Source organism: Rhinoderma darwinii, chromosome 2 (assembly GCF_050947455.1).
Source record: "Rhinoderma darwinii isolate aRhiDar2 chromosome 2, aRhiDar2.hap1, whole genome shotgun sequence".
Taxonomy (NCBI): domain Eukaryota; kingdom Metazoa; phylum Chordata; class Amphibia; order Anura; family Rhinodermatidae; genus Rhinoderma; species Rhinoderma darwinii.
In genome coordinates this window covers 89,982,739-90,007,415 of record NC_134688.1, presented here as the reverse complement: position 1 = coordinate 90,007,415, position 24,677 = coordinate 89,982,739, and the positions used below count along the sequence as shown (strand labels likewise).

Here is a 24,677-nt window from a genome sequence, read left to right as displayed (position 1 = left end):
GATAAGGTGACAGCAGTCATACCCAGAGCAGCTTTTATCTGAAAATGACAAAGCCAGAGGTAATCCTCTGTAATTCCTAAGCATTAACGCTATCCATCAACTAAATAATAAACATATCCTCAATGCTTTTCCACATCCTGCTACTCCACCAGGGTTAATATTATTCACAGTCTATAAGACATAAACACTAGAATTAAAAAAGTATAATTAGGTTCATGCATAACCTAATACCAATCCTTACCTCTCATAGTCTGTAAAACAAAATCCCATTTACTTAAGGATTTAATGATATTGCCGTATGATGATCTCTTTGGCTTACTCAGTGTCACAGAATGTAAAATATTAATGTTTCTATTATAATGTTTTCCGTGTTGTTAGGACATTATGGTATATTATCTTCTGTTCATAAATGGTTAATTCACTATATAAGATTCCAGATCTTTACATATTAAATAAAATATGCATCTAGTTCAACATGTTACCAGTTTTGTTTTTTTTATGTATTCTTTTGCCTTTTTTGTATTTCTTGCCTGCGTTGTGTTTTAATATATTGCAAAACTTGACCCAATGTACATATACATGTAGCAGAGGTGATAATATTACGTTTCATTTGTGCATTGTCATAATTTTATGTATGGAGAATAGGTTTACCTGCAGTCCTATATGAAACCCTTCATATCACCATAAATTGAGAAATATGCTGTGTTGACAAACTCCTGTCTGCTACATCTCCATTTACACAGTTTTTTATTAGGGCATGACCAGTCGTGGCGTATTTCTTCCGCCACTGTCCGCATCAATGCCGCACATAATCTGCGTTGCAGATTCTGTTGCGGCTCTGCCTAAATTGTGCAGTAAATTGATGTGGACTAGCCGTTGCGTATTGAGGTGAAAGTACTTCCCTTCTCTCTATCAGTGCAGGATAGAGAGAAGGGACCACCCTTTCCCTAGTAAAAGTAAAAGAAATTCATACTTACCCGGCCGTTGTCTTGGTGACGCGTCCCTCTCTTGACATCCAGCCCGACCTCCCTGGATGACGCGGCAGTCCATGTGACCGCTGCAGCCTGTGATTGGCCTGTGATTGGCTGCAGCGGTCACATGGGCTGTACCGTCATCCCAGGAGGCCGGACTGGAGGAAGAAGCAGGGAGTTCTCGGTAAGTAGGAACTTCTATTTTTTTTACTGGTTGATATATATTGTGATCGGTAGTCACTGTCCAGGGTGCTGAAACAGTTACTGCCGATCGCTTAACTCTTTCAGCACCCTGGACAGTGACTATTTACTGACGTCTCCTAGCAACGCTACCGTAATTACGGGTTCACACACACTTCTATGGGCCTGCCCGTGCCGTAATAACGGCCCGTGATTACGGGCGTTTTTACGTTAGTGTGCATGGGTCCTCAGTCTGGCTGTAGACCTAGAAATACATAGGTCCAGCCAGAATGAAGAAATGTCATGTTCGTAAAACAAATACACTACGCAGCACACATAACATCTGCGGACTTCATTGCGGAATTTTGACTCTCCATTGAAGTCAATGGAGAAATTCCGCAATGAGTCCGCAACAAGTCCGCTACACGTCCGCAGCAACCAGTGTATGCTGCGGACACCAAATTCCGCACCGCAGCCTATGGTCCGCAGCGGAGTTTTCCGCAACGTGTAAACGAACCTCAATAAAAAGCTGAGGAAAGCAATGGAAAAACGTGTACGCTGCGGATTTCCGCAGTGGACTGTCCGCAGCGGAATTCCAGAGCAATTCCGCCACGTCTGGTCATGCCCTTAGGCTATCCCTCATTTATCCACCTGAACCAGCATCTTTTTTATGACTGTGCATCGATCATTATTTATATTATTTATTTCATGTTGCTTTTAGGGTATGTTCACATAGAGTTTTGTCACAAGTTTTTTGACGCGGAAATCGCTCCGCAAAACTCGCCAAAAAACGGCCAAAAATGGCTTCCATTGATTTCAATGGGAGGCGGGGGCGGTGCCCTATCTTCACGCGATTACTCCTCTGACCTCCCATTGACATCAATGGAAGGCAGAGGAAGTGTATTTCGCTGGGTTTTATGCCCGCGACACTTAATGGCCGCGGGTGAAAACGCAGTGAAAATCGGCAGATTTTCCGCCTGCAAAAAACTCAGTGTGAACCCGGCCTCATAGTGCCAATATATTCAGCAGTTCCGTTAACAGAATATAGTAAAGGTATGTTCACACAGCCTATTTTCAGCTTTTCGGGCTGTAAACGCCCCGAAAAATGGCTGAAAATACGGGGGCTGAACGTCTCTAAACATCTGCCCATTGATTTCAATGGGAAAAATTGTGTTTCGTTCCCACGGGCCGTTTTTTTTACGCAATCGTTCGTAAAACGTTGCGTAAAAAATAAGCTCCGTAAAAAAGAAGTGCATGTCACTTCCTGAGCCATTTTTTGAGCCGTTTTTCATTGTCTGAATAGAAAAACAGCTCCAAAAACGGCCGTAAAAAACGCATGAGCTGATTGGTCACTAATTGGTCAGCGTCATACACTCCTCTGTACAACGCCCACTTGGTATAAAGTAAAAACACGCCCACTTGGGCATTAAGAAACTCATTAGCATAAAGCTAAAAATCGCTCATAAAGTGGTTTAAAAGAGATCGTTTTTCTAAATAAAAAGCACTGCTGTCACCTACATTATACCGCCGATCTCCTTATATAGGAGATAGGGCACTTATAATGTGGTGACAGAGCCTCTTTAACAACTGTTGCACGAATCACGCACAGCACACGGAAGTGCGTCCGGGTGCCATGCGTGATTTTCACGCACCCATTGACTTCAATGGGTACGTGATGCGCGAAAAACTCCCAAGTATAGGATGTCGTGAGTTTTATGCAGCAGACAGACGCTGCGTGAAAATAACGGACTGTCTGAACAGCTCCATTGAGTTACATAGGTCCGTGCGATGCACGTGATTTTTACACGCGTATCATGGCCGTGAACTACGTTCGTGTGAAGTTTAATCTCTGTTATATCAAGGTGCTACTTTTATATTTGTATCTTAGGGTATGTTCACACGCAGTGTTTTCAGGCGTTTTTCGGGGCATTTATGCCCTTGAAAAATGCCTGAAAAAACGGTAGCTGAACGCCTACCAACATCTGCCAATTGAAATCAATGGGATAAACAGCATTTAGTTCATACGGGGTGTATTTTTACGCCGCTGTTTTAAAAAACGGAGCGTAAAAAGACGCTCCATAAAAAGAAGTGCATGTCACTTCCTGAGCCATTTTTGGAGCCGTTTTTCATTGTCTGAATAGAAAAACAGCTCCAAAAACGGCCGTAAAAAACGCATCAAAAAATGCTTGATGCTTAAAAAATGGCTGAAAATCAGAGGCTGTTTCCCTTGAAAACAGCTCCGTATTTTACAGTCGTTTTTTGTTAAGCGTGTGAACATAGCCTTACACAATTCCTGTGCGGCAAAAACCGTGACAAAACTGCACCATTTGAACCCTAAGGGCATGGCCAGACGTGGCGAAATTGCTGTGGAATTCCGCTGTGGACAGTCCGCAGTGGAATTCTTCAGCGGACGTTTTTTACATTTGTTTCAATACATTTTGAGGCAAGTTAGTTCAGACACTGCAGAAAACTCAGCTGTGGACCATAGGCTGCGGTGCAGAATTTTTCCCTCTGCAGCATGCACTGTCTATTGCGGAGAAGAATCGGAATTTCACTGCATATTTCAGCCTTTGCAATGCAAAAACTGAAAGCTGTGGCAAGTCCGCTGTGTTTTCAGCAACGTCTGATTTACCGTTCAAATATGCAAATGTTGGTGCAGATTCGTTGCGTAATTGCCCCAAATCTGTACCAACATTTGCAGCGGAAAAATTCTGCCACGTCTGAACTTGCCCATAATTGAATAACTCAGGAAAATTCAGGTGTGACTGCCCTTAATTTCAATATCCTACTTGCCCACTTAAGGGTATGTTCACACGCTTAACAAAAAACGTCTGAAAATACGGAGCTGATTTTAGAGAAAACAGCCTCTGATTTTCAGGCGTTTTTGAAGCTGAAAATGAAATTTGGAGCTTCTTTTCAGGCGTCTTTTTAGGCGTTTTTTGAGGCGTTTTTCATAGTGTTCGGCTGGGTTCACACGAGCATGTTACGTCCGTAATGGACGGAACGTATTTCGGCCGCAAGTCCCGGACTGAACACACTGCAGGGAGCCGGGCTCCTAGCATCATAGTTATGTACGACGCTAGGAGTCACTGCCTCTCCGTGAAACTACTGTCCCGTACTGTAATCATGTTTTCAGTACGGGACAGTAGTTCCATGGAGAGGCAGGGACTCCTAGCATCGTACAAAACTATGATGCTAGGAGCCCGGCTCCCTGCAGTGTGTTCGGTCCGGGAATACGTTCCGTCCATTACGGACGTAACATGCTCGTGTGAACCCAGCCTTCAATGGAAAATCAGCTCCAAAAAATGCCTCAAGAAGTGACATGCTACTTCTTTTTATGGAGCGTCTTTTTATGCTCTGTTTTTTTAAACAGAGAAGTAAAAAGACGCCCCGTATGAACTACATGCTGTTTTTCCCATTGATTTCAATGGGCAGATGTTTGTAGGTGTTCAGCTTCCATTTTTTTTAGGCGTTTTTCGAGCCGTAAACACCCCGAAATACGCCTGAAAACACTGCATGCAAACATACCCTGAAAAGAAGCCTCAATAGAAGCTCCAAATTCATTTTCAGCTTCAAAAATGTCTGAAAATACGGAGCTGTTTTCAGGCGAAAACAGCTCCTGATTTTCAGACGTTTTTTGAACAACTCGCGTTTTTCGTGGCGTTTTTTACGGCCGTTTTTGGAGCCGTTTTTTAATGGAGTCAATGAAAAACGCCTCCAAAAACGTCCCAAGTAGTGTCCTGCACTTCTTTTGATGAGCCGTCATTTTACGCACAGCGTAAAATAAAGGCTCGTGGGAACAGAACATCGTAATTCCCATTGATAGCAATGGGCAGATGTTTGTAGGCGTATTAGGCGTCTGAAACGACTGCGTGTCAACATACCCTAAGAGTATGTTCACACGCAAACTCAAAAAATGTTTTTCACTGCGTTTTTTACGGCCGTTTTTGGAGCTGTCTTTCAATGGAGTCAATGAAAAACGTCCCAAGAAGTGTCCTGCACTTCTTATGACAAGCCGTCATTTTACGTGCTGTATTTTGATAGCGACACATAAAATAAAGGCTCGTGGGAACAGAACATCGTAATTCCCATTGATAGCAATAGGCAGATGTTTGTAGGCGTATTAGGGGCGTTTTTTCAGGCGTAAAATGCCCGAATTACGTCTGAAACCACTGCGTGTGAACATACCCTAAGGGTGTGTTCACACACAAACTCAAAAACTTTTTTTCGAGGCGTTTTTTACCCGTTGTTGGAGCTTTTTTCAACAGAGTCAGGGTATGTTCACACACAGTGAGCAAAAACGTCTGAAAATACAGAGCTGTTTTCAGGCGAAAACAGCTCCTGATTTTCAGACTTTTTTTAACAACTCGCGTTTTTCGCACCGTATTTTACGGCCGTTTTTGGAGCTGTTTTTCAATGGAGTCAATAAAAAAACACCTCCAAAAACGTCCCAAGAAGTGTCCTGCACTTCTTTTGACGAGCCGTCATTTTACGCGGCCGCGTAAACAAACGGCCCATAGGAACAAAACGCAGTTTTTCCCATTGAAATCAATGTGCAGATGTTTGGAGGCGTTCTGTTTCCGATTTTTCAGCCGTTTTTCAGCCGTGTGAACATACCCTCATACTTGTAGAAAAAAGGCATAAGGGTATGTTCACACGCACTGTTTTCAGACGTAATTCGGACGTTTTACGCCTCGAATTACGCCTGAAAATCGGCTCCATTATGCCTACAAACATCTGCCCATTGCTTTCAATGGGTTTTACGATGTTCTGTTCCCACGAGGTGTTATTTTACGAGTCGCTGTCAAAAGACGGCGTGTAAAAAGACGGCCGCAAAAAAGAAGTGCATGTCACTTCTTGGAACATTTTTGGAGCCGTTTTTCATTGACTCCATTGAAAAACAGCTCCAATAACGTCCAGAAAATTTGCAGCGAAAAATGTGAGTTGTTAAAAAACGTCTGGAAATCAGGAGCTGTTTTCAGGTGAAAACAGCTCCGTAATTTCAGACGTATTTTGCTACAGCGTGTGAACATACCCTTAAGCCAGATTTACATGAGCGTTTGCGTTTTGCGCGTGCAAAAAATGTGGTGTTTTGCGCGTGCAAAAGGTACTTAACAGCTCCGTGTGTCAGCCCCGTATGATGCGCGGCTGCGTGCTTTTCGCGCAGTCGCCATCATTATGACACTCTGTTTGTATGTTTGTAAACAGAAAAGCACGTGGTGCTTTTCTGTTTACATTCATAGTTTTTACTGCTGTTGCTCGAATCACGCACGTCACACGGAAGTGCTTCCGTGTGCTGCGCGTGCTTTTCACGCACCCATTGACTTCAATGGGTGCGTGATGCGCGAACAACACACACATAACGGACATGTTGTGAGCGTGAAACTCATGGACAGTCTGCACGGCCCCATAGACTAACATAGGTCCGTGCGAGGCGCGTGAAATCTACGCGCGTTGCATGGACGTATTACACGTTCGTCTAAATAAGCCCTTAGTGTCATGAATAAACTCTGCACATCTTAAACTTTAATTTTGAGAAACTGTTGTGCGTTTGAGGGTATGTTCACCTGAAAACAGCTCTTGATTATCAGAAGTTTTTTAATAATTTTGCGGATGTTATTGGAGCTGTTTTTCAATGGAGTCAATGAAAAATGGCTCCAAAAACGTCCCAAGAAGTGACATGCACTTCTTTGACGCGGGCGTCTTTTTACGCGCCGTTTTTTGACTCGTAAAACCCATTGAATGCAATGGGCAGATATTTGTAGGCGTAATGGAGCCATTTTTTCAGGCGTAATTCGAGACGTAAAACGCGAAAATAGCTTCTGAATTTCAGACGTTTTTTCAAGTACTCGCATTTTTCGCGGCATCCATTACGGACGTAATTGGAGCTGTTTTTCAATGGAGTCAATGAAACACGGCTCCAAAAACGTTCCAAGAAGTGTCCTGCACTTTTTTTATGTGGGCGTATTTTTACACGCCGTCAGTTGACAGCGACGCGTAAAATTACACCTCGTCTGAGCAGAACATCGTAAAACCCATTGCAAGCAATGGGCAAATGTTTGCAGACGTAATGGAGCCGTCTTTTCAGGCGTAATTCGAGGCCTAAAACGCCTGAATTACGTCTGAAAAGAGGTTGTGTGCACATACCCTACGGCTCTGCTTGGGTTAGACTTTTTCGTCACAAACATGAATTTTCATACACTTTCTACAGAAAATCGCTGTTTGATGCAAAATGCATGACGACAATTAGAATGTACTGAATGTCATTTTAAAATGTGCTGGACAACTACTTTCCAAAAATATATGGGTATCGGGGTAAATGTGATTTTTATATGAAAATGATCCTAAGCCAAAGAGGTGCCAAATGTCCAGAAACCCCAGGCAGCAATTGAGTTAAATTCCTGCGTCTTTTATCAGCAGGATGACTGCCAGTACCACTTGGTACCTTGTTCTTACAAATGAATACTTCTTGAGTATTTGTTAAACAACTAAAGATTTGAGTTTTCATTTTTTTCGAGATTGGTTGCTATATTAGACTGCCCCACCTTTTCTCGGCACTACTGTAATGATGGGGGTAGGGAAACGGACAAGTGAGCCCTAATCTACCCGCCACTCTGTCCCTGCCTACTTGCAACGACCCGCCTTAGGCGACGGGGTACAACTGGGCGGCGGTCCCTACGCTCAGTAAGTGCACGAGACAAACAGACAAGGGTACACAAAGCTAAGGGAAATGGGGCAGTTGCCCACGTCAACACCGTGAGCAACAAGAGTGGTGAACGAGCCGAGTCAAACCAGGAGTGAACTAGGCACCAAACGCAGAGCAGGAGAGTAGTCAGTAAGCCAGGGTCAGTATGGAGCAGGATCAAATAGTCAGAAGCTGTAGCTGGGCCAGGAAACCACACGAGAAGAATCACAAGCAAAGGAGGAACAGGAAAGGCAGGTATAAATAGACAGAGGGCGGGAGCTAGCTCCGTCTGGTCAGGCTGCGATAGGCTCTCCCACTCCTAAGCCCGCCATCCTGAGTGGTGGAAGATGGAGTCAGTCTCAGAGACATAGACTCAGGTGCAGACTGATTACCTATGGGCGTATACACAGAAGTTGTGCCTGGCAGATCCTTTACAACTACTCTTTAAAAATGTCCCTAGTATTTTCTTATGATATGCTGATTTCTCGACTAATTGTCACATCGGTATGAAGAATTGGAATATTTGGTCAGCTTATTGAATCGTCTTTCATTCTACTGATAACATCAAATCTCCAAATTCTGTCCAAAGAAACTATGCAGTAGGTGTATTTTTATGTCTAGACTTTACAATAGTTGTCATGGCAACATGAGATCTGATTAATACATGACCAATCTAATTAAACGCCTCCAGAATTAGATAATACATAACGATTATCTGACTAGGTGGATAAAGATAACCATCATTGCGGCAGAATATTTGGACTCGCGTATTTTAAATTATCTCTGTGCATATCAAAAACAGTATATCAAAGTGCTGAGCATCAGGCGGAGAGTTATCTATACATACAATAGAACACTTTTACTGAGATGTAAGGAAATATTTGAGTAATGTAAACTGTAGTCAAAAAGTGCCAAGTCCTTGTTGCTGGTAAAATATGAATTATTTTTTTGTGCTATCTTATGTACTCTAAGGAATTGTTTGTTTTTTACAATTCCAGTTTGCTAGAATGGTCCCCCAAAAATAAGCTGATTGGGATCTGTGTAATGCATAGTCATGCCGGGTCCTCCACGGAGCAAGGGATGCTCTTTGTAGTCACTCTCTGTGTAGGCTAAGTGATGGAGGTACAGACTAGGGACACCCCTAATAAATGCCCTAATGGGGTATTTGAAAATGTTCTTTTTTTTTCTAAACTTGACCAATTCACTAATGCACAATTTACACCAAAGTAGGTGGAGATCTTGCAGTAGCTACATGGACCCTTACGCCTTTTTAAAAAAAAATATATTGCCAGTCAAACTTAGGTGCAGGTAAGAGGTGTTAGGGTATGTTCACACGGCCAAATTTCAGACGTATACGAGGCGTATTATGCCTCGTTTTACGTCTGAAAATATGGCTACAATACGTCGGCAAACATCTGCCCATTCATTTGAATGGGTTTGCCGACGTACTGTGCAGACGACCTGTTATTTACGAGTCGTCGTTTGACAGCTGTCAAACGACGACCCGTAAATTTACTGCCTCGGCAAAGAAGTGCAGGGCACTTCTTTGCCACGTAATTTGAGCCGTTCTTCATTGAAATCAATGAAGCACGGCTCAAGGTTTACGAGCGTCTGAGACGCCTCGTAAATTACGAGGAGGAGCTTTTACGTGTGAAACGAGGCAGCTGTTAAACAGTCTGTCTTTTCACACGTAACTGCCTCTCAGCGTGTGAACATACCCTAAACCTTCATGGGTAGTCATTTTCAACACATATAGGAGGTAATTTATCAATATTTCTGGAGCAGCATCCTAGAAAGGGACGTGGCCACTGCAGCATGACAAATTTATTATAATTTACACTAGAAAACTGGCGTAAATTACAGTTGAAATCTACAACTGCTCCTAGCTGGCGTAGATTTCACTCCATGGGGCAAAGAAGAGCCAAAAAGAGCAGAAGTTCTACCAATACAGCCGAAGGGGTAGAGAATTTGGGTGCTATGGTAGAACTTCTGCTCTTTTTGGCTCTTCTTGGAAAGACAGACTTAGGCTGGATTCACACGAGCATGTTCGGTCCGTAAAGGACGGAACGTATTTTGGCTGCTAATTCCGGACCGAACACACTGCAGGGAGCCGGGCTCCTAGCATCATAGTTATGTACGACGCTAGGTGTCCCTGCCTCTCCGTGGAACTATTGTACCGTACTGAAAACATGATTACAGTACGGGACAGTTGTCCGGCAGCGAGGCAGGGACTCCTAGCATCGTACATAACTATGATGCTAGGAGCCCAGCTCCCTGCAGTGTGTTCGGTCCGGGATTAGCGGCCATAATACGTTCCGTCCATTACGGACGTAATGTGCTCGTGTGAATCCAGCCTTAGCTGAAGACAGGCTCATAGACTTCTAAAAGCCCGTCTTCAGCTAACCCTGCCTCTCTGAGAAGAGGTGAGTCAGAGTTATACCATTACATTAGAAGGGTGCAGAGTGCTCGGCTATGCGCTTCTGCCTCTTCGTTTTAGTGTTCCTTGGGGGTCTCAGCACCTGGACCCCACGGATCAAAACTTCTGACATGTCACTATGACATGTCAGAAGTTTGACTAAAAAAGGTTAAAATTAGTTTTTGACACCAGGATCACACAGTATTGATGTATTTTTGTCAATTTTTTTTTTTAATGAAACACACGTGGGGACTGCAAAGAAGGGAGATGCATTAGTCTTTTCTCTATAACGTTCCTTTTTTTCGATCCACTTCTGGCTTTGCCTAAAAAAACTGAGCCAAAAACTACACCAAACAATTTTTACGCAAAATAATGTAAACTATATTAAACATAATTGGTATCGCCGTGTTCCTACTTATCCAAACTATTACAATATAACATACCACACGATAAACGGCATTAAAAAAAAAGTCAGAATTGCGTTTTTGTTCATGTCCCCTGACGAAAATAACAATAAAAAATTTGAAAAAAATGTAGGAATTGCTGTTCTTTATTCTATTCCACCCCACTAAATGATTTTTTATAAGTTTCTCAGTACATTATATGATACATTAAATGGTGGCATTAACATCTAAAACTCGTCCCCAAAAAAAAAAAGTACTCATACGGGTATGTTGATGGAATAATAAAAAAGTTATGGGTCTTGGCGAGGAGGAAAATAATAAAGACTGACTGCGGCGGAAATGTCCACCAAGTTCAATTTATCTCACAATTAGCTGTTTGGTATTATGGAGGGTGAAGCAAACCCCCCTGGATGACCAACAAATTTCTTCTTGGTTCAAATTAACTTATATATTCAATTGCTCTTTGCAACTGGAGAGAAGCAGATTATTGGCTCCTGCAATGTAGACATATTGATGGCTTAACATTTTAAAGACCAGGGATATGTGGGCGACTTTATATATTGCAGTTAAAAAATTTAGGATTCAATCAATGGGATGACCCACTTTCGTTTTCGGTCGAGCTACATGAAAGTTCAAAGATGAACATTGCCTAAATAATCTTGTCAAAACAAATAGCAAATAGCACCCCTACATTAGGTAAGGTGGCATGACATACGGCACAATGACGTGTATGTGGACAGGATGGGAAACTGTATTTGTTTAATTGCTAGACCCGATTAGAAATAAATATGTTCAGGTAATGTTCTGCTTTCATTTAATGAAATGATGTATTCGTTGAATGAATGAGTCACCAGGCACAGATGGATTATGTTACCCACTGACGTCATGTTTTATTAGTGTTGATCCCATTTCAGGGAACTTGTTATATAGGAAATGTGAGCTTTGAGACTGCCTGAACTGATGCTCTCAGCTTATTGTCTATCTGACCCATGCGGAAAGATTAAGAGCAAAGGTTCTCTGTGTAAATGATACAACTGGGAATTTATCATATGAGATCTCAGTAGCCCACTCTCTGAAAACCTGCTGAAAATAATTTCCTATTAATGCCAATCATATAAATTCTCCATAAAGTCAGTGGTGATATTTGATAAATGAATGAGATAAATAAATAAGAATATTTTGCTCCTTTAAGGGCTATGTACACCTTTGACATTGTTGTGTGTGTGTGTGTGTGTGTGTGTGTGTGTGTGTGTGTGTGTGTGTGTGTGTGTGTGTGTATATATATATTTGTGCATCAGTATGATTGGGTGCAACTTCCTAAATACAATTAAGAATTATTTTTACTTTTTGTGATACAGCCTCTTTGTATCCTATATACAGAGTAGCTGTAGCTTGCACTGAATCCTGTATTCATCCGTGGAACTGACGGATTCACTGTCAGCGGGTCCTGCCTGTCTCTGACACACAGTATGGAACGGTTACCAATCACATCTAAGTTCATGAATTAGATGTGATCGATTACAGGTAGATCCTGCATGAATTTATTTTTAATATCAATTATCTGCATTAAAATGGGTTAAGTTAGAAAGTAACCCTTTACCATCGCAGAAAATATTAACAGACCTTTTTAAATGTTATGATTTTTTTAGGCTCAGACCACACATCTAATTTCAGTCATTGCTATCTTGCATTACTCTGCTACAGTATGCGTCTGTCACTTACATCTGTCAGTTGTTCAGCAGTTCCTATGGTGCTCCTGGTCTGCTCTTGCACCCACCTGTGGTCCTTCTAGTAACACCCTGCTGTATGCAGCTGTCCATGCATTCGCCGTCACCCTAATCTTGGCTTGCTCCTGATCATGTCTGACCACTAGTGACCTCTGACTTTGGTCTGCCCTTATTAATGCTTGTTCATCCATCTGCTTCCAAATCCCTGAGATCACCTCCAAGTCCCACACCGTTTGACTACAGTTTTAGAGATATCTCCTAGATCTGTTTAAGGGCTTATTCAGGAGAACGTTGGGAAACTTGGATGTGAAAAACTGCCATTTATTACATCCGCGTTGCCCCCGTGCCTGTCCCGTTTTCACGGATCCCCATAGACTTGAATCCTTGAAATCGGAAGAAAATAGAAAATGTTCTATTTTTCAACGGACCCTTCACATGGTCTGTTGAAACAACGTCCGTGTGAACATCCACATTAAAATACATGTGTCCATGGGATGGCCGTTGTTTTAACGTATTCAACGTTCGTGTGAATAAGCCCTAAAAAAGGATCGTCTATAAGTGTTATTATTTATTTTATATATTGAACACGAGACAATAAAAACAAGTGCAATAAGGCTTAGTTCACACTGAGTTTTTTGTAGGCAGAAAAAAATCTTGAAAAGATTTTGACGAGCCGGCATTGTTTGACGCGTTTGATTTTGCAGCGGTATTTGCCCACGGCCGTTGAATGTAAGGCTGGGTTCACATGACCTATTTTCAGATGTAATGGAGGCGTTTTACGCCTCGAATTACGTCTGAAAAAACGGCTCCAATACGTCTGCAAACATCTGCCCATTACTTTCAATGGGCTTTACGATGTACTGTGCCGACGACCTGTCATTTTACGCGACGCTGTCAAAATACGGCGCGTAAAAAATAACAGCCTCAACAAAGAAGTGCAGGACACTTCTTCGAAAGTAATTGGAGCCGTTTTTCATTGACTACAATGAAGAACAGCTCCAAATTACGTCCGTAAAAGACGCGGCGAAAATCGCCAGTACATGCATTTAAGTCTGAAATTCAGGAGCTGTTTTCTCCTGAAATGCAGTTACCGTTTGCACATAACCTAATACAAAAACCACCACAAAAAAAACTCTCCAATCGAGCGCTGCAGGTTTTTCTGCCTTCCATTGATTTCAATGGGAGGTCAGAGGTAGAAACCACTCGATGAAAGAGAATGCCTCTTTTTTTTTTCCATGAGCGGTCAATACCTGCCCGGGAAGAAAAAAGTCTCTGTGTCAATGAGGAGTGGTTTGGGCCATTTTTTTCGTGCTGATTCCGATGCAAAAAACTCTGTGTAAACTCATCCTAAAAATGAGCCTAATGAATGGCAGACTGGTACAGGAGAGAGATTGCAAGGGCTTACAATCTACAAGGGAAGGGGGAGGGAAGCAGTAGGTCAGGGTAGAAGCTGTTCATCCGGTAGAGTAGTGGAAGCAGGTTTATTGCCGGTTGTAAGCTTTTCTAAGGAGATGGGTTTTCAGGTTGATTTTGAGGGTATGTTCACACGACAGCGTCCGTAACGGCTGAAATTACGGGGATGTTTCCGCCTGAAAACATCCCCGTAATTTCAGCCGTAACGGCATGTGCAGGCGCTTGAAAGCCGCGTCCATTACGGACGTAATTGGCGCTGCTATTCATTGGAGTCAATGAATAACGGCTCCAATTACGGCCAAAGAAGTGACAGGTCACTTCTTTGACGCGGGCGTCTATTTACGCGCCGTCATTTGACAGCGGCGCGTAAATATACGCCTCGTGTGAACAGACAAACGTCTGCCCATTGCTTTCAATGGGCAGATGTTTGTCAACGCTATTGAGGCGCTATTTTCGGACGTAATTCGGGGCAAAAACGCCCGAATTACGTCCGTAATTAGTGTGTGTGCACATACCCTGAAGGTTTGGATGGTGGGAGAGAGTCTGATGTGTTGAGGATGCGAGTTCCTGGGAATGGAGGATTCACAGGAGAAATTTTGGAGACGATGATGTGAGTAGCCGACAAGAGGAGATTCAGTGAAGGTCCTGTGAGGACCGGAGATTACGTGTGGGGAAGTATCGGGAGATTAGGGTAGAGATGTTCTCTAAAGGTTAGTTCCCATGTTAGTTCTGGACATCAATGATGATATTGCTTTTGGTAACTATGAGGTTAATGTGCAACTTTAAAATTGCTGCATTTGGCTTTTAATCTGCTTGAATGGTCCAATAAATATTTAAAAGGACCCCAGCTGCAAATCTTAGAGATATTTAGGTCACGCAGAAGCATCTCCGTGTTGCAAAATAATTAACCTGTTCACTCTTCCCTTTACTATTTATTCTCCTTTGGGGGTTTCACGCATGCAGGTTTTGTACAGGTTTTTTAATTTTGAAGCCAACCCAGGTGTGGATTACAAAGGGAGGGAAAGTATAAAGGTATTACTCCTCTTGTTTGAATCCACTTCTGATTTTGGCTTAAAAAAACTGCATAAAAACCTGATCCAAACTTGCACGTGTGAATGCACCCTTTTTATTTAAATTTAGTTTTACCCAATTGTTACAGCTATTAATCATTGTAGATCAAGTAGTGCATCCTTGAGGATCCTAGTCTGTAGTGATCTAATACTGTCACACAAGGAGAACGCACTTCCTACACTTCATAGAACAACTTAATTTGAGCCAGTGACCTAGTAATTCTATTCTTCTTGAATTATTCATCAAATGATTTATGATTCAGAGCATCAAACAATATGGTCGAGGTGGAGATCTTCATTTTTGTTCCAAAATGTTTTTTTTTAATCATTGCATTCGCATTCACACACACACACACACACACACACACACACACACACACACACACACACACACACACACACACACACACACACACACCCCGTCATCAGCGGTGGATATCAGCTGTATGTTACAGCTGACATCCACTTGTAACGGCAGGAACCAGAGCTAGCTCCAATGCCTGCCATTAACCCCTCAGATGCAGCGATCGGATGCACGACTGCCGACTGCTATTATGACTCCAGGAGACCTAACAATGGCCTCCTGTTTGGCATTACGGAAGCCGATTAGGCCCCGCTCGGAGGCAAAGCTTAATCGGCTTGCTGTCAGTGAATGACTGACAGAACTAATACATTACACTACAGTTCGACCTTCAAGTCCTAGTGGGACTAAAGTAAACTGTAAAAACAAAAGTTTAAAAAAAAATTCCACGCGGTGAACGGCGTAAAAAAAAAAAGTAAAAAATAATGCCAGAATTTCTGTTTTTTGGTCACTTTGCCCTACAAAAATTGAAATAAAAAGTGATCAAAAAGTTGCATGTATCCAAAAATGGTGCCTATAAAAATTATAGCTCGCCTTGCAAAAAACAAGCCATCATGCAGCTCCGTCGACTAAAAAAATAAAAAGTTATGGTTCTCACAACCTGGCGACAGAAAAATACATTCTATTTACAAAAGTAATTTTATTGTGCAAAAAGTTGTAAAACATAAAAAAGTTCTATAAATTAGGTATCGCCGGAATCGTACTGGCCCGCAGAATAGAGTTAACATGTAATTTATAACGCATGGTGAACGCTCTATATAAAAAACCCTAAAAAAAACTATGCAAGAATTGCTGTTTTTTTGTCACCTTGCCTCTCAAAAAATAGGATAATAGGTGATCAAAAAGTCGCATGTACCCCAAAATGGTACCAATAATAACTACAGCTCGTCCCGCAAAAAAACAGCCCTCATACCACTACGTCCATGAAAAAATAAAATTAGTTAAGGCTTCCATAAGTCAGGAAATAAAAAATATGCAGTTGTGCAGATCAGAGGGGAACATTTTGTTTCTTTCAAGAGGCGATTTATTGGGGCCCTAAAATTAGGCAAGCAGGAAGGGGGGGCCAAACATATCTGCTGGAAGCGAGGGCGCCCGCATTATACCAGGATAACACTTCCTAGCAAAATTCCCCAAACTGCAAAGGTGCGGAGTGTGGACCAAACGGGGGATAAGTAAAGACACCGTTTATAAGTGCGACACCGGCATGTGCATAAATGATTGCTTCACAGCGTAATACACATCTATGGATTATTTTATTGTTTACCCCATTATTATACCACCTGACTATGCCCCTGATGTACTCTGCCCAGCTTACATATGCCCCCACATTATAAACGAAAACACCAGTAATGCTCAAACAAAACTACTACCAAGCAAAATCTACGCTTCAAAAGCCAAATGGCGCTCCCACCCATCTGAGCCCTACAGCGTGCCCAAACAGCAGTTTACTTCCACATATATGGCACCGCCATACCCGGGAGAACCCTTTTAACAATTTTTGGGGTGTCTGTCTACAGTGGCATAAGCTGGGCACGACATACTTGCCACTAAATTGGAAATTCTGGGGAAAAATGTTAATTTTCACTTTGCACCATAGGCAGCGCATTTATTTATGGAAGATACCTGTTGGGTGAAAATGCTCACTACACCCCTTACTAAATGCCTTGAGGGATGTAGTTTCTAAAATGGGGTCTCTTCTGGGGGGTTTCTTTTATTATTTCCCATCTGAGCCTCTGCAATTGTGAACCAATTCTGTGTAAATCGCCAAATTAGGCCTCAATTTCGCATGGTATTCTCTCACTCCTGAGCCGTGTCAAATGTCCAGGCAAAAGATTAGTGCCCCATGTAGGGTGATTCTAAAACTGGGAAACACAGCATAATAATTAGAGAGCCGTCTTGTTATGGTGCCACAAGCTGGGCACCACATATTGGCATATCTATTGAAAGTTCCCATTTTCACTCTGCAATATCGAGTGCACACTAATTTATGCAAAACACCTGCAGGGTTAACATGCTCACTACACCCCTAGGTGAATACCTTGAGGGGTGTAGTGTCCAAAATGGGGCTCACTTTTGGGGGGTTTCCACTGTTTTGCTCCCACATGGGTTTTGCAAATGCTACATAGCGACCAGAAACCAATCCAGCAAAATCTGTACTCTGAAAGTCAAATGGCACTCCTTCCATTCTGAGCCCTGCCGTGTGCCCAAAAATGAGTTTATAACCACACATGGGATATTGCCATACTCTGGAGAAATTGCTTAACAAATGTTGGGGTTCTTTTTCTGCTTTATTTTTTGCGCTAAAACTACTTATCGGGAAATTTTATTTTTTTATCTTCACTGCCCAGTTCAAATAAAATCTATGAAACAGCTGTGGAGCCAAAATGCTCACTACACACCTAGATTAATTCCTCAAGGGGTGTAGTATCACAAATGGAGTCCCTTTTGGGTAGTTTCTACTGTACTGATACCTTAGGGGCTTTGCAAAAGTGACATGGTGTCAAGAAACCAATCCAGCAAAATCTGTGCTCCAAAATTCAAATGGCGCTCCTTCTCTTCTGTTCCTTGCCATGTGACCAAACAGCAGTTTATGACCACATAGGGGGTATTTCCGTACTCCAGAGGAGCTGCTTTACAAATGTTGGGGTTCTTTTTTTCCTGTATTTGTTGAGAAAATGAAAACATTTTTAGCTAAAGCTACGCCTTATTGAAGAAAAAGGATTGTTTTTATTTTCACTGCCCAATTCTAATAAATTCTATGAAACACCTGTGGGGTCAAAATGCTAACTACACCCCTAGATGGATTCCTGAAGGGGTGTAGTTTCCTAAAGGTTGTCACTTTTTGGGCGTTTTCATTGTTTTGTCCCCTCAGGGGCTTTGTAAATGTGACATGGCCTCCACAAACTATTCCTGCTAAATTTGAGCTCCAAAAGCCAAATGGCCCTCTTTCCCTTCTAAGCCCTGCCGTGTGTCCAAACAGCCGTTTATTACCACATATGGGGTACTGTTTTACTCGTGAGAAATTGCTTTACAAATTGTCTGGTGCTTTTTCTCCTTTAGTCCTTGTGGAAATGAGAAAAAAATGGCTAAACCTACATTTTCTTTGAAAGAATGTAGATTTTCATTTTCAAGGCCTACTTACAATAATTTCTGCAAGAAACCTGCGGCGTCAAAATGCTAACTATACCCCTAGATAATTTGCTCAAGGGGTGTAGTTTCCAAAATCGGGCCACTTGTGGGGGGTTTCCACTGTTTTGGTCCCTCAGGGGATTTGCAAATGCGACATGGCCTCCGAAAACCATTCCTGCTAAATTTGAGCTCCAAAAGCCAAATGGGGAACTTTCCCTTCTAAGCCCTGCCGTGTGTCCAAACAGCCATTTAATACATATGGGGTATTGTTTTACTTGGGAGAAATTGCTTTACATTTTTTTGTGGTGCTTTTTCTCCTTTAGTCCTTGTGGATATGAGAAAAAATTAGCTAAACCTACATTTTCTTTGAAAGAATGTAGATTTCCATTTGCACTGCCTATTTCCAATAATTTCTGCAATAAACCTGTAGGGTCAAAATGCTCACTATACCCCTAGATAATTTCCTTAAGGTGTGTAGTTTCCCAAATGGGGTCACTTTTGGGGGATTTCCACTGTTTTAGCACCGCAAGAGCCCTTCAAACCCGACATGGTGCCTAAAATATATTCTAATAAAAAGGATGCCCAAAATCCTATAGGTGCTCCTCTAATTCTGAGGCCGGTGCTTCAGTCCAGTAGCACACTAGGGCCACATGTGGGATATTTCCTAAAACTGCAGAACCTGGGCAATAAATATTGAGTTGCATTTTTCTGGTAAAACATTCTGTGTTACAATTTTTTTTTTTTATTAAATATGAATTTCTGCAAAAAAAAACGAAATTTGTAAATGTCACCTCTACTTTGCTTTAATTCCTGTGAAACGTCTAAAGGCTTAAGAAACTTTCTAAATGCTGTTTTGAATACTTTGAGGGGTGCAGTTTTTAAAGTGGGGTGACTTATTGGGGGTTTCTAATATATAAGGCCCTCAAAGCCACTTCACATCTGAACTGGCCCCTGCAAAATAGCCTTTTGAAATTTTCTTGAAAATGTGAGAAATTGCTGCTAAAGTTCTAAGGCCTCATTCACACGACAGTGAAAAACGGCCATGTGATGGCCGTCCTTTTAACGGCTTTCACATGGCCGTTTTCAGAACAATGATATTCTATGGGTGCATTCACACGGCCGTTTTTTTAACGGCCCGTGAATAATGGCCGTCAAAAAATAGGACATGTCCTATTTTTGGCCGTTTTAACGGCCTGACGGCCCCCATAGAAGTCAATGGCTCCGTTTTTAACGGCTGTCAATACATGTAACAACCGTTAAAAACGGATCTGTTACATGGGGATTGGCAAGGGAACTACTAGTTCCCTTGCTGGCTATCGTTGGCATACTCACGTTTGCGGCGCTTCTTCAGGTGGGGTCACTCGTCTTCATGGGTTTCAAGGCGCCTCGATGACGTCATCGCCCCGTCGCGCTGCCTTGCCAGATCCCGTGCAGACAAGTGACCACAAGTGAAGAAGAGGAGAGACGGCGCTGCTCTCGTGAGTATGTGGCACGATCTACAGGGAGGCTGGTGTGGCATCTACAGGGAGGCTGGTGTGGCATCTACAGGGAGGCTGGTGTGGCATCTACAGGGAGGCTAGTGTGGCATCTACAGGCAGGCTGGTGTGGCATCTACAGGGAGGCTGGTGTGGCATCTACAGGGAGGCTGGTGTGGCATCTACAGGGAGGCTGGTGTGGCATCATATACAGGGAGGCTAGTGTGGCATCATCTACAGGGAGGCAGGTGTGGCATCTACAGGCAGGCTGGTGTGGAATCTACAGGGAGGCTGGTGTGGCATCTACAGGGAGGCTGGTGTGGCATCATATACAGGGAGGCTAGTGTGGCATCATCTACAGAGAGGCAGGTGTGGCATGATCTGCAGGGAGGCTGGTGTGGCATGATCTGCAGCGAGGCTGGTGTGGCATCATCTACAGGGAGGCAGGTGTGGCATCATCTACAGGGAGGCGTGTGGCATATACAAGAAGGCTGTGTGGCATCATATACAGGGAGGTGTGTGGCATCATATACAGGGAGGTGTGTGGCATCATCTACAGGGAGGTGTGTGGCATCATATACAGGGAGGTGTGTGGCATCATATACAGGGAGGTGTGTGGCATCATATACAGGGGGGTGTGTGGCATCATATACAGGGATGTGTGTGGCATCATATACAGGGAGGTGTGTGGCATCATATACAGGGAGGCTGTAAATAATGTCTAGGTGAACATGTGACCTTCCTTTGGTTGTTTTCAGGGGGCTTGGACAAAAAAAGCCTGACCAATGAAATTCATCAGTTTTTTTAACGGTCATGAAAAACTGATGCAAAATGGATGTCAAACGGCCATTAAAAACGGACAGATGGACTTGAAACGGATGAAAATTTAGAGACAAACTGATGCAAAATGGCCATAAAAAACTGACAGTTGATCAGTTTTAAATGGACATTTTTTTTCACTGTCGTGTGAATAAGGCCTAAGCCTTGTAACGTCCTAGAAAAATAAAAGAATGTTCAAAAAACGATGCCAAACTAAAGTAGACATATGGGCAATGTTAATTAGCAACAATTTTGTGTGGTATAACTGCCTGTCTTACAAGCAGATACATTTAAATTGGGAAAAAAATACTAATTTTTGACATTTTTCGCCTTAATTTGGTGTTTTTCACAATTAAATACTGAACGTATCGAGCAAATTTTGCCAGTATCATAAAGTCCAATGTGTCACGAGAAAACACTCTCAGGCTGGGTTCACACAACCTATTTTCAGGCGTAAACGAGGCGTATTATGCCTCGATTTATGCCTGAAAATAGGGCTACAATACGTCGGCAAACATCTTCCCATTCATTTGAATGGGTTTGCCGACGTATTGTGCAGACGACCTGTAATTTACGCGTCGTCGTTTGACAGCTGTCAAACGACGACGCGTAAATTGACTGCTTCGGCAAAGAAGTGCAGGACACTTCTTTGCAGCGTAATTTGAGCCGTTCTTCATTGAACTCAATGAAGAGCAGCTCAAGATTTACGAGCGTCACAGACGCCTCGCATAATACGAGGAGGAGCATTTACGTGTGAAACGAGGCAGCTGTTTTCTCTTGAAAACAGTCTGTCTTTTCACACATAAATGCCTGCTATCGTATGCACATACCCTCAGAATCGCTTGGATAGGTGAAAGCATTCCGTCATTATTACCACATAAAGTGAAACATGTCAGATTTGAAAAATGAGGCTCTGTCAGGAAGGTCAAAAGTGGCTAAAGAGGGAAGGGGTTAAAGAACCTGTTGTTTAACGCCTGAAAGTTTTTGTTTTTTTAATTTTTCACTTGCCGCCTTCCTAGAGCCATAACCTTTTTTATTTTTACGTCAATGGAGTGGTGTGTGAAGGATTATTTTTTGCAGGAGGAGTTGTAGTTTTTATTGACACCATTTAAAGTACCATATAATGGGTGAATTGGGAGAAACAGCGATTCCTCCATGGTTTTTTTTGGGTTTGTTTTTACTGTATATATTTTCTTAAGGTAAAAGTAGATTTAACATCTAATTTTACCTTAAGATAAGGTAAATATATACAGCCCCAGAAACAAGCTCAGTACATAAATATACAGAACCAAGCTCATTATATGTATACATCCCCAGAACCAAGCACAGTACATAAATACAGTGCCAGAACCCAGCTCAGTACATATATATATATATATATATATATATATATATATATATATATATATATAAAGAACCAGAACCAAGCTCAGTACATGTATACAGCACCAGAACATAGCTCAGTACATATATACAGTACTAGAAGCAAGATCAGTACATATATACAGCACCAGCACAAATACAGCTCAGTATAGAGATAATTAGCAAATACAGTTTAACCCACACTATATAAATTTGTACAACATAAAATGACAGCTCCCAGTATAGCCAGCACAATGGCTAGGACATACTGGGAGTTGCTGTTTCACAAAAAAGAATGCTACCATCTGTCATCACGCTGCAGATCATACAGTGACTACAGTACTGATCAGTCACAGGCAGAATTAACATTTACAGTGACTGACTCACAGGTGATGTCTCAGATTCTTTGTTCTTTTTCTCTTTTCTTCTCCATCCGGTCCAGACCTCTATGATGACTTCTCCCAGCCACGGCCCATTTCTGCAGTTTGCCGCTCAGATGTCTTTGGCTACTTTCTTTTCCAGCATTTCTGCACCTATAAATGAAGACAAAATTCTCATGGTGCCACACTCTCTGCCCCTGAATATAATAGTGTCACACACTGCTCCCCTGAATACAATAGTACTATACACTGGGACCCTGAATATAATAGCACCATACTCTGTCCCCATGAATTAAATTGTGTCAAACACTGTAGAGTAAAACACCACACACACACACACACACACACACACACACACTAACAATGCCCCCTGTAGATAGGGCCAGTCACAATGCCCCCTGTAGACAGTGGCAGTCACAATGCCCTTGTAGATAAAGCCAGGCACACTGCCCCCTGTAGATAGTGCCAGTCATATTGCCCCCTGTAGATAGCGCCAGTCACAATGCCCCCTGTAGATAGTGCCAGTCACAATGCCCCTTATAGATAGCGCCAGTCACAATTCCCCTGTAGATAGCGCCAGTCACAATGCCCCTTGTAGATAGTGCCAGTCACAATGCCCCCTATAGATAGCGCCAGTCACAATGCCCCCTGTAGATAGCGCCAGTCACGATGCCCTCTGTAGATAATGCCCCCTGTAGATATGTCCACTGTAGATATTTCCCCAATGCTGCCCACAGGAAAAAAAATTCTCTCACCTGTCCCCGCTGCCGTGCCGTCCTCCAGCGACGCAGGACTGGTCAGAGACCGGGCAGCGTCATCCAGCGTAACGGCGCATTCGGCGTGATGTCATCGAGCCGACTGCGTTATTTCTAAAGCGCTGAATGGCAAGGAAGGTCTCGCCAGTGAAAGAGTAAGCAATTGTATCCACGTCCTAAGTATGCAGATATAATTTGGTGAGAGGTCCCACTTCTCTGAACCAGCTGTAATTTTAACAACCGGTTCTAGAGAACCCGGGCGAACTGGGCCCTTTTTCAGCCTCGGGTCCTGGGCACTTGCCCAGATTGCCTCAATTGCCCTTTACACTGTGTATCCGCCTTGTGTGAATGTAGCCATAAAGTGAGCAGAGTAGATTACGCCCCTCTGTGCAGGTCCCTAGATTGTCATGACCCAGAGGAAGCAAACCAAAAGAACCACTAAGACTTCTATCATAAGAAAATAAGGCTTTAGTGTGGGCAATTGAGCATATCACAGGATAGACTGAATCTTAAAGTTTGTGCTGGGTAAGGCCTCATTCACACAACCCTACTTTTTATCCGCAATTACGGATATGTAATTTCGGATAAAAATACTGATCCATTAATTTTTATGGGCCACAAACACTCTCCTGTATATTTGCGGGTAAGTGTCCGGGCCGTAGAAATGACCCGCAAAAAATAGGACATGTCCTATTTTTTGCATTTACGGACCATGCTCCTATACTTTTTAATGTGAGCATGGCCTGCAAATGCCGGTGACATTTAGGGGTGTTGTAATCATGGTCTGTGTGCAGGGGGCCTAAGACTGGTTTTATATGGTTTTAATATATTACTCATTTTAAATGTCGCACTGTGGCCTAAAACCTGAACCCCTGTCAGATCTACTGAACCAAACTTAGATCACCAAAGTTTTCTATGGTAAGCTAAGCCCGGTAGAAGTGCAGGGTGTCTGGGTCTTGCAACCATAATGGAGAGGCGTAGCTAGGTTCTCCAGCACCCGGGACAAATATTCAGTTTTGCGCCCCCCCCAACCTCTTTCCCGACATCTCCTTCCCCTTGCCATGTTTGTTTTCTCTACCAATCAGATGTCTTCAGCTTCTCATTTTCCCAACATTTCTACACCTATAAATAAAGATAAAGTTCTCATTATACCATACACTACGCCCCTAAATATAATAGCGTCATACACTGCACCTCTAATTATAATACACCGTGTCCCACATACACACACCGTGCTCCCTATAGATAGTGCCCCCCATGGAGCCCCCTGTAGATAGTGCCCCCCATGGAGCCCCCTGTAGATAGTGCCCCCCATGGAGCCCCCTGTAGATAGTGCCCCCCATAGAGCCCCCTGTAGATAGTGCCCCCCATGTAGCCCACCACTGTATATAGTGTCCCACATATAGCTCCCCCTATAGTGCTCCACAGATAGCCCACCCTGTATATAGCCCCCTGTAGATATAGCCCACCCCTGTATATAGTGCTCAACATATAGCCCACCCCTGTATATAGTGATCCACAGATAGCCCA

At 42.8% G+C, this 24,677-nt stretch overlaps 1 protein-coding gene across 3 annotated transcripts in view; it reads left to right on the top strand.

Annotated features, from left to right (window-relative positions):
• The window catches only part of PPP1R1A (protein phosphatase 1 regulatory inhibitor subunit 1A), a 212,021-nt gene that overhangs the window by 55,833 nt on the left and 131,511 nt on the right, over positions 1–24,677 (top strand). The window lies entirely within an intron of this gene.